Below are 17,075 nucleotides of genomic sequence, written 5' to 3'. Positions count from 1 at the left end.
AAATTTGCCCCTCTTTGACTAATGTGTGATCGATCTGGGAACACATTATGCCAAAGAAAATAGAAGCTAAATAGGCAACAATAAAAAAAGATATCTGATTTCAAAAATTGAAATGCAGAAATAGATAGCAAGTCTTGAATGCACAGCTTGATAGCGATAGTACTAAACATTAGGAAGATGATGTTAGGATCCGAAAAGAATTCTAACATCTAGCAAAGTGAATAGATCGAGAGCAAGTGAGAAGATCAAACAAATGCTCCTAAGAAATAAATAGTTGTAGCAATCAGTGATAGAGTATTTCTGCCCCCTCAGGATTGAAATCGAAATGAGGTAAGGGGATGCAAAAATTGGCTAGACATGAGAAAATTAGAATATAGCAATGTCCAAGATGACAGATAGATGATTAGAACCCAAGAATGACTATAAGAAAGTGATGAAATGCCCCAGTTTGACTAGAGTTGACCTTGAAGGATATAGCATAAAAATTAGGTCAAAATGAGTAGAAAGGTGATTTTAGACATGAAATGGTGAATTGAAGTAGATATGAAGTATGGAAATGATGAAGACATGAATTAATGAAGATGCCCCAGTGATGATTCAGAGATTAGACCTAAAAAGGTCAGCTAACTGCTCAGAAGAAAGTAGAATTTTAAAATGCAATTTTGACCATCAATATGAACTTGGATTTGAATTTCGATCCCAAAAATGGATCCAGGACATCAAAATTATCTAGGGGTGCAATTTTTGCGCAATTCTGAGGAGTTTTAAAAATTAGGTCAAAATGAGGTTGGAGGCTATAAAAGGGGTCCAAGTGTCATTTTCACTATTCATTTGTCTTTTTGTGATTTGAGAGATTTTGTGTGATCCACATAGCATCATGGCTCAGGTGAACATTCCTCTTCATCGACACCATTTCGAGCGCAGCCAGTTGCACAACCAGCCAGAGCGATATGGGGCATCGGTAAGTGACTACCTTTTTGTTGCTTTTTCGAGCTTTTTGAGAGCTTTTCGCACGTTTTTAAGTTTTTTGAAAAAAATTCGTGCGATACTTTTAAAGTATTGCATGGTCTTAGAAATATTATCGCGCAACACATTTTTTCGAAAAAAGTGTCGCACCGTTCAGGAAAATGTGTCGCGTGGGTGAAACCCAAATGTCGCACATGGTGCGAAATGTCGCACCACATAAAAATGTCACACTCGTATTTAAAAAGGTGTCACGTGACACTGTTTCAAAAAATGTGTCACACTCTCTTTGTAAAAAGTGTCATACAGCTAGTTTTGTTGTTTTTCTGAATGCTTTTTTTCGTCATGTGACTATTACTGATGATTGCTTGTTTTACCTGGACAGGAGGTATTCCTGGCATTACAGATTAGAGCTCCTAGGGTGGTTGGTTTGTGCATTGTGCAACATTTGAGTGATGAGGAGCAGACTACACTAATGGCTATGGGCTTGCGTTGGGTTGTACAGATGCCCCATATTCGGGCAAACCACAGTTTGTTGTTTGCGCTGGCAGAGAGGTGGCATAGTGAGCATAACACCTTTCACTTACCGACTGACGAGGCGTTGATTACCTTGGAGGACGTATATCGCATTCTGTGAGTGCCATGCCATGGCGAGCCAGTAAGTTACTTGGTTAGTAGTTTTTTGATTTAGCCATTTCAATGTTGGATGCTAGGTGTACTAATGTTAAGTTTTGGTGATGGCACAGGTGTACTATGATACAACCCCGATAGAGGGACGAGCGTGAGTGCAGGAGCTTTTCCAAAATGTGACCATTCTGGATCATCACCTGAGTTGGGAGAGATTGATGACTGAGTATGGATATGATTATCCTTTGCCCAGCTTGTTATGTTCTTTGCTAGCCTAGGCCCTGGTGATAGACCGAGGCCAGAAGGGCTTTCCACTAGGATGGGGTCGACTGGTATATGATCTGATCTCTCGACCACGTAGGATGGCATGGGGGCCTGCAATATTGGCAGAGATGTACCATGAGCTTCATGAGATAGTATATCATAAGGGTGGATCATGGGCATGCGGAGCAGTGTTAGCACAGATTAGGGCTTGGGAGCACATCGCTGTGATCTGACCACGGGTGCAGCCAGCCGTACATTTTTTGCTATAGAGGTTTCATCCCACAAAGGCATAGTGGAGATGTGACCTATTACCGATGCATGTTTGATGAGCTGACAACATTCACATGGGAACCATACCGGGAGTGTCAGTGGTGGTCAGATTCATGGGAGTTAGATTACATGCGGTATAGCAGACCACTAGTGGGTCGGAGCACAGACATTGTGGAGCAGTTTGTGATCAGTCGCATATGGTGGTAGTTTTTAGAGCATAGGTGGTGTCAGTGGAGACTACTACCTATGCCCGAATGTGCATAGATGAGGGATTGGGATGGTTGCCGATGCTAAACTATCAGACAACAGTTTGGGATACTGCAGCACTAGTGGCGACTCCTTGGGATTATCGCCCAGATGTGGCAGATGTAGGGCTGATCTGGGGTATCTTTATGAGATGCAGAGACACCCATTCCCTCGATTCACACATCTAGATGCAACACCTGCAAGAGTGGGAGGTGGAGGTGGTGGCGGAGGATGAGGAGGTGAAGGAGGAGGAGAGGGGGTAGGCAGATGGAGGGGGAGAGTTCTCGAGAAAAGTAGAGGAGAATGCGAGCATAGGTGAGGCAGGCAGCAGAGGAGTCCTCAAAGTCTGATGGTGATGATGGTGGAGAGGAGGAGGTTCCCTTGAGGAGACGGCGAGCGGTGAGGGTAGAGGCACCTGCAGAGCAGCCAACAGGAGGAGAGGAGGAGGTGCCCTTGAGGAGACGGCGGGCGGTGAGGGTAGAGGCACCTGTAGAGCAGCTAGCAGGAGGAGAGGAGCAGGGTGTGAGGATCCATGCCTTGGAGGCAGAGTTGTAGGAAGTTCGGGTGACCATTGCAATACAGGATCAGCAGTTGATGGACGAGCGAGCACGAGCAGATGAGCTGCGCCAAGAGCGGGATGCTGCGAGGCGAGAGGCAACGCATCATGGTGCCCAAGCTGCATACTATTATGCCACCTATAGGAGTGTGGTACCACTAGGATAGGGTCTTCCTAATTATTTGGAGCAAGTGGGTAGATCAAAGTAGTGCAGGCACCAGATAGGAGACAGGCTCCTCCACCAGGGCCAACACTAGCCACAGAGGGTGGCAGTCAGACATGACATTGTGTTTTGATTTGTACCTTATGTATTTTTTGAGACATATATCCAAATTTTGGATCTCACATTTGTATATGTACCATGACACATTTGATATATATATGAGATACTGGGTTTATCGATATTCTTGTGTACTTGTCTCAAAATGTATGTTTCAGCTTTCATGTGATGTTTTAGTTTTTGTTTACAGCTCATATATGTGTATATGCTTATGTGTATTGTTTTTGGTCTCTCATATGGGTGGTATAGATTTAAATGTTTTTGTGAAAATGTGACACTTGGATAGATCGTATGTGATGATTTTTGGATTAACCCCTTGTGATGACAGGTTAGCAAAGAAATGTAGTGAAAGATTAAGAAGGTGAAAAGACAAGTAGAAGCGAAAGATAAAAGCAGCTAACTTATATGTCCATGAAAAAGATGAAGAGAGAGAGCTCTTCCCACATGTAGGAATGTGCAACTAGAAAAAATGACATGAACCTAAAATGCAAGCTACTATGCAAAGTGGCTTACCAGCAAGAAGCGCATAACATTTAGACTCTTAATTTCATCATTGAGCATTTATTAGGGACATCATGAGATCATACAACCATCACTAGTATAACTATGAGGATATGAATATGATCGATATCAGATAGGTATGTGGAAATCCAATCTAAGCATCAGAGACATGTAAGTCAAGATAACTACGCGATTAGATTCCCTAAGTTTAATTTAGCAAGATTACACCTGTATCAAGGCATAAGCACCAGGATAAACCCTAAGTGTGGTCTTGCAAAATAGTCAAGGATGATACATTTATAAGTCAAAGTGTTGAATAGGACAAGCACGAATGCTTACAACACTATAGACAAACAAAGTATACCCACAGGCAGAAATCAAGAAGACATGCCCCATGCCCCCAGTCTTCTAGTCAATGACATCCTCGAAAGACTATTAGGGAGGGAACACATGGCAAAGAAATCATCATAGATAGCACACAAAGTAGATAAATATCAGCATAGCTCAGTCATTTAAGTGTTAAAGTGCGTGTGTGTCACTTGGCCATTCCTTCCAGACTTGATTCTGATAGTGAGAAATATCGCGACATCGGAGACCATAAGTAAACTATCTGTAAAGTGTTGAAAAACACTTGATGTCAAAGTGGGTGGGGGTAGTGTTGAGAAACACTGTTTTGTGAGTTGTCAAAGAAACCCTAATGCACAATAATACCTCAATAGGCTAAGTAGCTATGCCCCCAAGATGAGGACAAGAAACAATTCCAAGCTAGGAAATGTGTAGCGAAGTGGATGATTGAGATTGATAGACATAGGTGCAAGCATTTCAAGTAGCGCCTGTTTCCAGGTTTTCACCACTTGATAGATCTTTTTTTCAATTTTTTTTTATTTTTCAATTTTCAAATTTTTTTTATGATACATCAAAGTGCCTATTGCTAGGTTTTCACTAAGATGATCATTTTTTTTAGGGCATTTTCTGATTTTTAGGATTTTTTCAAGATCATAGATATATACAAGGTAGCTGAGTAGCAAGCCTCTAAGTATAGAACTTCTTCAAGTGTAGGATGTTGATAGGCTCTGCAAGTTCTTCACCTTCTGATGTAGACAATTGGTAAGCACCAGACCCAAATGCTGCTATGATAATGTAAGGACCCAACCAGTTAGGTTCAAATTTCCCTTTCTGTTCCCGATTTTGTTGATTTTTGGGATTCTCTCTAAGCACGAGTTCACCAACTTGGAACTCATGGGGGTGAACCTTCTTGTTATATTGTGTAGACATGCGCTTTTGATAAGCTCTCATGTGATCAAAAGCAGCCTTGCGACGTTCATCCAGAGTCTCTAATTTCTATACTCTCATAGCTCTATGATCTTCATCGGTTATTAACCCATGTAAGGAGACGCGCAAAGAAGGTATCTCGACTTCTAATGGGAGAATAGCCTCAGAGCCATAGACTAGAGAAAAGGGTGTAGCCCCTGTAGGAGTACGAATAGAGGTTCTATAGGCCCAAAGTGCCGAATTTATTTGCAAGTGCCAATCTTTCCCAGACTTGTGAACTATGCGGTGTAGGATTTTCAGCAGTGTTTTATTAGAGGCCTTAGCTTGGCCATTCCCTTGGGGATAGTAAATGGAGGACCAGTGTTGTTTAATTCGAAATTTTTTGCACAGCTATTTTAAGTCCTTATTCTTGAACTGCCCTCCATTATCCATAACAATAAAGGATGGGATAACATATCAACAAATGATGTGATTCAGTATAAATAGGGCAACATGTTTGCCTATAGCAGCAGATAATGGTATAGCTTCAACCCATTTAGTGAAATACTCCATTGCTGTGATGATGAATTTATGATCGCTGGATGAGCTTGGATGAATCTTTCCTAGCAAGTCAAAGGCCCATTGCTGAAATGGCCAATATGTCACAGAAGGGATTAACTCTCGCCCAAGAGCATGTATCAAGTTGCCATGGAGCTGACATTTCTGACAGGACTTTGCATAGCGCACAGCATCAGCTTATGGTGGGCCAGTAATAACCCGTCCAAAGCAATTTTTGGGCAAGTGCAAGGCCATTAGAATGTGCCCCACAAATTCCATCGTGGACTTCGGCAAGTGCCTTCTCAGACTCTTCTAGCTCTAAACACCTAAGCAACGTTCCGTCTAGACCCTTCCTATACAAGTCACCAGAGACCAAAGTGTAGTGTGAAGCATTGCGAAGGAGTTGGCATTTTTTATTGCGCGTTAGGGTTTTAGGAATAACTTGATCACATAGGTAGGAGAAAATAGCTGTATAGCAGGAGGAATCGTGACCCACAACGGTGTAGATCACCTGGTTATCTGAGGAATCATAGGCTGGATGGCGCAATTCTTCCACCAGGAACTTAAATTGTGATTCATGTTCTTGTAATTGGAGGATAGATGCTAAGGTGGCCATAGCATTAGCATCCTTATTTTCTGCTCTAGGTATTTGTTGGAATGTTACAAAGGTAAAATAATTCCTTAGAGCATCTATCAACTTTTTATAAGGGATCAAGTTGTCATCCTTTGTTTGATATTCATTATTCACTTGGTTCACAACTAGTTGAGAATCCCCATAGATGTGTAGCTCAGTTATATGCCATTCAAGGGCCATTTTGATCCCATTTGTTAATGCTTCATACTTTGCAATATTGTTTGTACATGGGAACAATAATTTGTAGGACTTTGGGATCATATAACCATGAGGGGAAACAAACAACACCCCTACTCTTGCTCCATTCTGTGTATGGGATCCATCAAAAAACATCTTCCATGTTTTGTCAGTAATGTTCATGATCGAGGCATCTGGAAACTCAATTTGCATAGGTGCTACATCTTCAAGTGGGAAGTCAGCCAATTGGTCAGCTATGGCTTGTCCTTTGATTGCCTTATGTTCAACATACTGAATGTCAAATTCAGAAAGAATCATCATCCATTTAGCAAGGCAACCAGTAAGTGCAGCTTTACTTAATAAATATTTGAAAGGGTCTATCTTGGCAATCAAGTGAACTATATGGGCCAACATATAATGCCGAAGTTTTTGGGAGGCAAAAACTACAGCAAGGCATGCCTTTTCTATACTTGTATAATTTAGTTCATAAGCCACCAAAGTTCGACTAATATAGTATATGGCTCTTTCTTTACCCGTCTCATCACTTTGGGCTAAGAGTGCTCCTAGAGAGGAATTCGTAGCTGAAATGTACAGAATCAAAGGTTTTCCCAGAATGGGTGGCATCAAAACTGGAGGTTTTGCCAAGTAGCCTTTGATTTGGTCTAAGATTTGTTGACAGTCACTGTTCCAAATATGGGTAGATCCTTTATGTAGATTTTTATTGAAAGGTTGAGCCTTATCAGCTAATTGAGAGATAAATCTTCTTATGGATTGTAGCCATCCTTGCAGACCTCTAAGCTGACTAATAGTCTTTGGTGGAGGCATATCCATGATATCTTGGACCTTTTCAGGGTCAACCTCAATGCCTTTTGCTGAAATGATATAACCTAGCAATTTTCCAAAAGTGACACCAAAGGCACATTTTTTTGGATTCAACCTAAGTTGGAATTGTTCCATACGGTCCAATATCAAACTAAGGTCTTTGAGATGTGTGTCTCATTTCTTTGATTTTGCCAATGTGTCATCAACATAGTCTTCCATGTTTTTATGCATCATATCATGAAAGATGGTTGTCATTGCTCCTTGATATGTAGCGCCAGCATTTTTGAGCCCAAAAGGCATGACATTCCAGCAAAAGGTACCCCATGCACATGTAAACGCTGTCTTTTCTTGGTCTGCTGGAGCTATCTTTATTTGGTTGTACCTAGAAAATCCATCCATGAGCGAGTACATCTCATAACCCGCAGTCATGTCCACTATCATATCGATGTTTGGTAGTGGAAAGTCATCCTTGGGGCACGCTTTATTGAGATCTCTAAAATCAGTACAAACTCGTATGGATTTGTCATGCTTGGAGACAGGTAAAATGTTGGAAATCCACTCGGCATAATCAATGGCCCTAATGAAGTTTGCATTCAATAGTTTTTCTAACTCTGTCTTGACCAGTAGGGCCACATGTGGATGCATTTTTCTCAACTTCTGTTTGACAGGCTTGACATCTGGTGAGATTGATAAGTGATGCATGATGAGATCTGTATCAAGCCCTGGCATGTCAGAGTATGTCCATGCAAAGTTGACCTTCTTGTCTTGAAAGAATTGAGCAAACTGTGTCTTTTCTTCTTCTGACAAAGATTGAACTACATGGATAATCTGAGGACATTCTTCTGTTCCCAAGTTGATAGGCTGTGTAGGTTCGACTAGAACCGAAGATCTATCCTAGAAATAGCTTGGCAGACTACCAAGTACCTCATCCGCAGGTGCCTCAGAGAGGTTTTCACCATTAGATATGCCTTTATTTTTACTTTTTTGAGGGTCAGACACCGCCACAATGTGGTTTTTGCCGTTTGATCGCTTATTTTTCCTTTTAATTTTTTGACTGAGGTACTTGATATCTGATTCTGTCATGTTAACCATGGGTTCGCTGGTGGAAGAAATGACAGGTTCAATTGCGTTTAGATAACAAGCGATCTCATAGTCATTTTGGAAAGACCGTATTTCAGGTCTTTGATTTTGGATAGACCAATCTATGAGATCTGGGTAAATTAGCAAGAGTGAGGGAGAAGTTTCAATGTGATTGATATGGAAGGAGTCATCTCTGGTGACCTGTGAAGTTGAGCCTATAGAAAATGTCACAAAAAAGTCCAGCTCAGGAATAGTCCTGGAGGAACTAGCGTGATCCATTGAGACATGTTGTGAGTCAAACTCATCCGACCCCATACTAGACCATTCGACTACATTGGGTTGGGTTGCATAGGCATGAATGATATCCACCCCTAGCTCGCAAGATGCATCAGAGAGGCTTTCCCACTCATAATCATGAGAATCTATACTTTGACCCCTATTTATGATATGAGCAATATTCTGCCTAATTCATCCTCTATTTATGTCCTCAGAAGTAGACCCTTCTTGTTCCTGTTGTTGGGAGGTAGAAGCTTCTTCATTATTAGCAGTCACTATTTCTTCTTCCCAAAGGAGGGAAGTGAGAGGAACAAAGTCTTCATCTTGTGCAGTAGTAGAAATTATGGGAGAGTCATCATCCTCCGATTCACTAGACATGAGAAATCTTCGATCACAGTTTGGTGTATTATTGTCTAGCCCAAAGCCTAGACCAGCAGTGTCTCGAGCATCATGACCTTGAGTGTGACTTACAGGTTCAACTAGAGCATTCTTACAACTAGTTAAGGACCCGTGGCCCTGGTAGCCCATTTTTGTCAGAAATTTATAGCCTTTTCCATATTTTTTGGGAGAAATAGGGGTAGTCATTGTAACCTCCTCATCTTCCTCTTCTCTATAGATCCAGTCCCTAATGGCTTGTTCTTCCTTCTCTGCTTCTAGTGGTATGGAAGATTGCACAAAAGTGCCAAAAAGTGTCATAGCAGAAGTAGAAGACTTCTTTGCAATAGTTGGTTTCCCATAAGACTAAGGGGAAATTGGTAAGGCAGAAATAGAGTCCAAAGTGTACTCACCCATACCAAGGCTCATCATTTTCAGTTTTTGTTCACATTTTATGAAAGATGGTGCTAGCTCATGAGAAGAGCGATTGTGTGGGACTAGCATTTCAGCAACAGATAATGTGTTGATAGAAATGGAGTTGTCGTCGGGGACAACCACTTCAATACCATTAAAAGGGAACTTAATGCACTGATGGTATGTCGAGGGTACTGCTTGCATATCGTGAATCCATGGTCGTCCCAACAACAAGTTGTATGCAAGTGGTATGTCTAAGACTTGGAAAATGACATTCTTCTCAACTGGGCCAACTCTGATTGGAAGTACAATTAGACCTTTAGAAGGCCTTTCAACCTCATCATAGGCCTTTATAGTGATCTTGCGCTTAGGATCGATGGCAAATTTAGACATGCCCAATTTTTGGATTACATTGAACGAAATGATATTTAAACCTGCACCATTGTCTATCAGGACTCGATGGACGCGGGTATGAAAGATTTGAACTTCGATATGAAGAGCAAGGTTATGGGGATGACAGAGAGCTCGGTCATCTTCTTTAGAGAAGGTGAGATAGTGAGGCGAGGAGATGTGGTTCACCATAGCTTGGAATTGTACCGCATCAATATCTGTGGGAACATTGGCAGAACGTAAAGCTTTCTCAAGGATATCCCTGTGCAAAGGAGATAACTCTAGCAATTCGAAAATGGAGATTTGTGCTTGTGTGCATTGCAGTTGGCTAACAAGATCATAGTTGGAGATTTTGGAAGTAATTGTTTGTTTAGACGATGAAGCATTTTTAGGATGATCAGCAACTTTTAGGACAACCTTAGATTGCCCCCTAGTGACAGTGTTGAGTGGTTCACCTTGAGAAGATGAAGACTCAGCCACTCGGAGTACCACCTTGGGTCTAGTATCAGTATGATCTTGAGGAGTGGATCGTGTCTTTAAGACCACTCTTGTTCGTTCATCTTCAACATCATAATTTGGCCAGTTGTCATTGTTGGAGCTTACCATACATATGTATTCAATGGGCTCAAGCATGCTTATAACATTATCAGTGTCAGCATAAGCATAACTAATTTTGGCGTCATGATTCTTTTTGGCAGCTACCCTTGAGGTCTCACCCTTTTCATATTCAGGTAATGGTTTTTGGAAAGCCTTATGATCAGTATTCTTAACAAGGCCATCTGTAACAACTTTTCCAGCTTTGATGAGGTCTTGAATTACATCTTTGAGTTTGAAGCAATTCTCTGTGTTATGTCCCTTACTTCGGTGATAGCTGCAAGTATGATCTTCTCTCCACCATGGAGGTCTAACATGTGGATCGTAAGGACATGAATTGTCTGGCAAGGTAACCAATTTTTTTGCAATTAAGGTTTTTAAAACCACTTCATAAGGTTCGACCATAAGTGTGTAAACACGTCGCTTCTTTGCAAATTTAGAGCCTTTGTCAAAGGTTTGTGATTTTGAACCTTCTTGTTGCTTTGCTGCATAGATGGCATTGGAAAGGTTAAATGCAGGTTCCTTAGTCTTAGGAGTGTCCACTACTCCATCATTGACAACATACTTGTTTTTGTTCCAAGGTTTGCCTTTGTCTTTACCGTTTCCATTGTTAATTCTATCCTTGTTTGTGGCAATATCACCTCTTTTGATAGCAACATCCTCAATGCGATATGCACTTTCTACCATGGCGTTGAAGGATGTGAATAACTATTTTCTTAGATCAAAGTATAATTCGGGTACAAGCGTATTGACAAAAATGTCAATTTTTTCAGCCTCAGGCACTTGCCGAGGATATCGAGAGTATAAAGATCTCCATCGTTGGAGGTATATTGCAAAAGATTCTCCTGGTTTTTGTTTGATGTTGCATAAGTCTAGCACAATCACAAGATGTTGAATGTTGTATGAATATTGTTGGATGAAGCATTGCGCAAGTTTGTCAAATGTTTTAAGAGGAGGATTCAATTTTGTGAACCATTCCATAGCTTGTCCTCTTAGACTTCTAGGAAAAAAATGCATAAGAAAGGTGTCTTCATGCATAAAGTCCACGCTAATAGCATAGAAATGTCTCACATGGTCGTGAGGGTAACCATTTCCATCATACTTGTCATACTTAGGAACCTCTATATCCTTAGGAAATGGTAGCATGTGTAGACTCCTATTGAATGGAAGAGCGCAAATTGATTCAAAAAATGATGTCTTAGGTGGCTCTTTTGAAGTTTTTAGTTGTGCAAATTATTTCCTTAGTTCCTGTATTTCTTCCCTTAAGATTTCAGCCTCAGTGGGTTCTCATTTTGGAATAATATGTTCAACATTAAAACCTTGAGGGAGTTTCCATCCCCTAGTTGTCACGTATCAGAAGTATTGGTCTCCATTTTCCTCTAAAGCTCTGAGCATTAGTTTTTGGGCGAAGCCATCTTGTTGAAATTTGATCACATCTTCGAAAGTTACTTCTTCATCACTATCATGATGAGATGGTTTAGGTGAAGGACATGCACCAGCGGCAGCTCTAGGAGTCCTTGGAGGCATGTGATTACCATCATTATTTTCAAAGGGATTTCGAGGACAAGTTCCTTTATATCCTTCATAGCGTGCCTGATTGTCAGTTTCAGCTTATTGATTTTCTCTCTCCATAGCTTATATAGCCTCCAATGTCTTTTGGGTTTCACGTTCTTGTTCTTCTAAGTGACGTTTAATTTCATCAGGGTGCACCATAGTGACTAGACCACTCGTATCCTCGGGTGTCTCAAAGGGTGTACCAAATAGATTTTCAAAACTATAAAGTGGGTTGTGCTGAACATTAGCTGTCTGTGTTTGAGCAAATTCGAGATTCTTATCACAAGGTTGTTTGCGAGGACGTTTGGGTGGTGTTTCCAATTGCTTGAAAATGAAAGGCGTGTGGCTACCCTTACCAACTTGATATCTAGTTGTGACCGACATGTAAATAGTTGTCTTTGTTTAGTAGGACAAAAAAAGCGAGCCGAATTTGAAGCTTTTACGATCAGGACTAGTCACTTGTCAAAATGTGATAGATGGCTTGTCAAATAGTGCTCAAGATCTTACAGCACGGGTGACTCGAGCCAAGCGGATGAGTGAGAAGCTCAATAGCAGATAGCTAGAATAAAATAATAGCTGAATTTTGACAAGTGATTCATCAAGACGTTTCAAGACTTACATTCGACGGACTAAACTCATCTTTTCGACCTAGGACAAATTCTTCACACACTAATATGTAGCCAGGATCAAGGGTGACCAACGTGAAGCTCCTTAGACCAAACAAATCCAATGCCAAACTCTATTTTTTGACCCAAAATGACTCTAGGCGATACTTCTCAAAAGGAGGGTGACAGAAGTTCAGAAAACAGTGTCGCGCGACAGAATTTCAGGAACAGTGCAACACATTTTTCTCAGGCAAAAGATATTTGGGCAAAGTGTGATAGAATCTTGCAAATAGCGCGATATAATTTACCAAGACATGCGACAGAATTTTTTGAAAAAAATGTCGCGCGATATTTCTTTTGAAAGCGTGCGACAGAGTGTCAGTTTTGTGCAAAAAATGTCAATTTTCAGTTTGAAGTTCGTTTCAATTTGTCAATCAGACAGTCGTTTTAATCAGACAACGTTTCATTTCAGTTTGTATCAGTAAACAACAAGGTTTGCAAATAGTAAGTGTTCTAACATGTCTCAAAACAATTGATCAAGGGTAAAAACAACCTTGTCAATATGCATTTGGGATATCAGAACGGCCTTCCTAACAACTTTTTATCGAAATGTTTATGTTGCAAGAACGTTAACACTGGTCAAAACATCGAAAACAATAGCCAAGCAATCTACCTTAGAGTCATGGTTCATTACTCAACAACTTGGCCCACGCTTGATGCTCCTTCACCTCACACCAAGTGGTTTCCCACAAGAGATATTGGCTTTATCATGGAAGTGCCATAAGCACAACCAAGGGAACACATATGGTGAGTGTAAATCTTGGGGTGATCTAGGTAGTCCACTAGGATCGATCCTTGCACCAAGAAGTTGAGCGGCTAAAAAAGGTAGTTACTAACTTAGGGTTTTTAGATCGGGCTTCCGTTCATAGTGTTCCTCTTGCTCCCAATTACGAGACACCTCACCTTACGATGAGTAACCAATCTCACGATCACAAGAGTACCTTAAGCATTCTTGCCTAGTGATCTCCCTATGGTCGAAATCCCATAAGCGATCACACTAGGCAAAGACAAACACTACGTCTACCAAAGTTTTGTGTCCTTGGTAGCCTTGAGTTTATAGTGGGTTGGAAGAGCCAGGTAATCAGCTTGTCCCCACTTGGGTCGTTCCTCTCAGGTTGTCCGAGAGCAGGCCCTCTAAAGGATTCTAACTATACAAAGTGGATCAACTTTCGGAAGTCAAGATTTCTGGTTCACCACAAGGGTGAAGAGCATACTCTCCTATTCCAATCGTTTTCTCCCAAACACACCAAGAAGATTCAATTACCCCTTGCTTTTGAAACCAAATGGCAAGTCAAGATTTCTGATTCACCACAAGGGTGAAGAGCATACTCTCCTATTACCAAAAGACTCCAATCACAAGTTTTATGTGCCTATAAAAAATGAACAACTATTCAATGCCGCACATGGAAACAAAAAATCAAGCAAGTTTGGGTTTTTATATTTTGGGCAGCCCTACAAACAATGTTAGTAGCCCTTGCGCATTTGAAGCTTTGACATGTGTTCTTTTGTATGCAAGGTTTTAATTTTTTTCTTCACAAAGAGGGCAACCTGCAATCACAACTCTAACGCCCACAAGTTAGCACAAAATAATCACAAAAATCATGAATTAAACCTCTGTAAAACAACCTAGAAATCTTCTTAAAAATGACAGTCAGCCAGCTAAGAAGAAATTTGATCAAATCCCTCAAGGAACGAGCAAAAAAAATGTCAGGCGATACTTTTTGCTGAACAAATGTCCCGCGATACTTCACAGTACACGTAGGCGACAGTTTTTGTTCGGGCGACAATTTTTCTTAAGCCGTGCGACAGATTTTTGCACAGAGGGCGACAGTATGCAGGCTGCGAGCGCGACACTATTTCCAAAAAAGTGTCGCATGACAGTACTGTGAACTGTCGCGCGATATTGGAAAAATGTCGCCCAACCCTGTGATTGTAAAGAAAGAAAAAAAAGCAGATCAGTAAGGGAAATGCGAGCGAAAATAAGAAAAGGTAGGGCGAAACGTACAGTCCAGCCCCACGGTGGGTGCAAAAAATGTACACTTGATTTGTGTCACGCTCTAAACCATTCTATCCAAACGATTCCATGAGTTGAAATGCTTAGATGCCGGCTTAGAGCTCCCTATCCACGGAGTGCAAGAAGCTAGTATTCAAGCATGAAGGCTCTCAGCCAAGCCTTAGAAATGTGCTTCTTGCTAGTAAACCATGCAACAGGAGGTTCTTTGAGACAAAAGCAAGAATGCCAATGTCTATAATGAGTTCCTCAAAGATGCAATGCAAGGTGGAAGACTAAACTTGAATGGAAATGCAAGATGCAACTATGCTAAACATGGATGAGAGTATTACAAAACCAAATATTTAAACTATGTGAGATTATCGCAAGAAATCCAAGCTAAACTAAAATGCAACTATGCTAAGAATGCCATATGATCTTATGCTAATATGATGGAATGAGAGAATGAGACAAGAAATGAGAAGTTTTCCACAAAGCTCCAAAGAAACTTGTTAGAAAACCTGCAGCATGACAATATTCAAAAGATGCATCCCTTTTGAGGGGGAAAGCTCTCTCCCTTTTAAAGATATATGGACGGTAGAGATCAAGATGAAGATGGTGGATGATCAACGGTGGAATTCAAAAATAGGAGTGATCCATGTGCACACACAAGTCAACCAATAGAATATAAGTTGACTTGTCACATAAGACAAAAAGTCTCACAAGCCTTTTTTTTTAATTATAAAATAGAAAAAGGATTTTATGTGTGCACTTTAAGTGGGTTAGAAGAATGGGGTCTTTTATTTAATTAAAATGGGACATGTTCTTTTAATCAAATAATGAACTTAGGATAGCATAGTCAAACTATAGGTTATAATCAAATAAATTGATTATTAGCAATTTGGTCTAAGTAAATGATTAAATTAATTTAGCCAAAATGTTGAAAAGGGAGCTAATAGTTTAGATGACCATTTTTAGGTGATTACAACACCCCTTGTTTAAAGTGGACTCCTTTGTCTTAACATGTTTATTATTGTTTGATAATTAATTATTGTTATTTAGGGTCCTCTGATTAATAATTGACTATATTACATGAATGATCATAAAATTGAGAATTCACTTTCATAATCATTTGAAGACCATGTGAGAGTATTGGATGTCATAACCCACTTCATCTAATGCCAAATAAATCAAAATTTCTTTGATACGTTGATTCATTTTCTTAACATGTGAAATTATTGAATTATATATTAATGAAAAACAACTGGAAAGTTACCTCATCTTATCTTAACAGTTTAGTTATGAATTGGAGAAAGCAAATGTCTGTTATTTTGTATTGGAGATTGGGTCAGTCACATTTTGTTTTTAGATTATTAAAGACAAGACCATTATGAATCTGAGGGGGGTGGGAAAATGAAAAGGGCATGCGGTTGGAGAGCTGGAAGAATGAGAAGGAAGCTTGGGAAAAGAGTTAAAGCCAGTTGAGTGGTATAATCAGTCACAATATCTGGTTTTTATTTGTTTCTTTGTACTTCACTGAATCTCTGATCAAATTAGAGAGAATGTTGTCAAGTGTACAAGTAACTATTATTTCCTTTTTGTGACATGCATATTTAGCGGGTGTAATTGTTTTCATGTTGAATAGATATGTTACAAGAATCGGCTCTGTATAGCGATATGGCTTTCATTGGATGAATTTCTCTTATCTCGCCTGTATGATTGTTTCTAAATTCAATAGCCCAGCTCCATCCCCTGAATTAAGAAACCCTAGTCTCCAGAAGCTTGTGAACCCTGTATCTGTTTCATTGCAGCAATACCAACCTCTAGTTGGTTGATCTTGTATAAGTGGCGTGGTTAGACAAGTCCTAATTAGAAACCACGTACACGACCTGTGTGCATCAAGAAACAACTAATTCTTACAAGGTGGCCATGACTTGAATTCACATTTCTTTGAACTCCTGAGAAACCAATTGGGCCACTGAACCAACGGAGTGAATTGTGTCTAGGCTAAATAAAGTTTGAACTCTTGATATTATTTCCCAACTCATAGGTGTGGTACAAGTATTGGGAATGCATGTTAACTAAATTTGGTATATGCTACAAGTTAAACCATTTCATATTTCAATCTTTTCTTTCGAAAGATTGCTTATTAGTCTATGGCATGTCTATCAGATATCAATGCACAAGCATTCTGATATTGCTATGGCTTGCTAGAAAATACTCTGCTTAATTATTCTGTTGGGATGACATTGTCTATTTTGGCCAGTATGAGTACTCACCATAATCAATGCGTGTATGCTCGTAAATAACAAGGAACTGTCATCCATAGTCCATTTAAGATCGTATAGGTTGCTAAGTGTTGTTAACAAAGACTTGGATAGCCCATGGAATCGTCATTATTCCTTAATGTTGATTCTGCCTCGCGTCAAATACGAACACCAACTATTATAGTTCTAAAAACCGTAGCAAGTTAATGGCTAGCGGTGGTGTGCATTAGGCCAACTTCCTCAAAAATAAAAATAAAATCGTTCACTAGAAAAATTGAATAACACTTATCAAAACTATAAATCTTCCATATGAAATGTCTA

The sequence above is a fragment of the Cupressus sempervirens genome, chromosome 5 (genome assembly GCF_028749045.1).
Source record: "Cupressus sempervirens isolate cs-2001-9-10 chromosome 5, ASM2874904v1, whole genome shotgun sequence".
NCBI classification, from domain to species: Eukaryota; Viridiplantae; Streptophyta; class Pinopsida; order Cupressales; family Cupressaceae; genus Cupressus; species Cupressus sempervirens.
Note: the sequence above shows the minus strand (reverse complement) of the source record.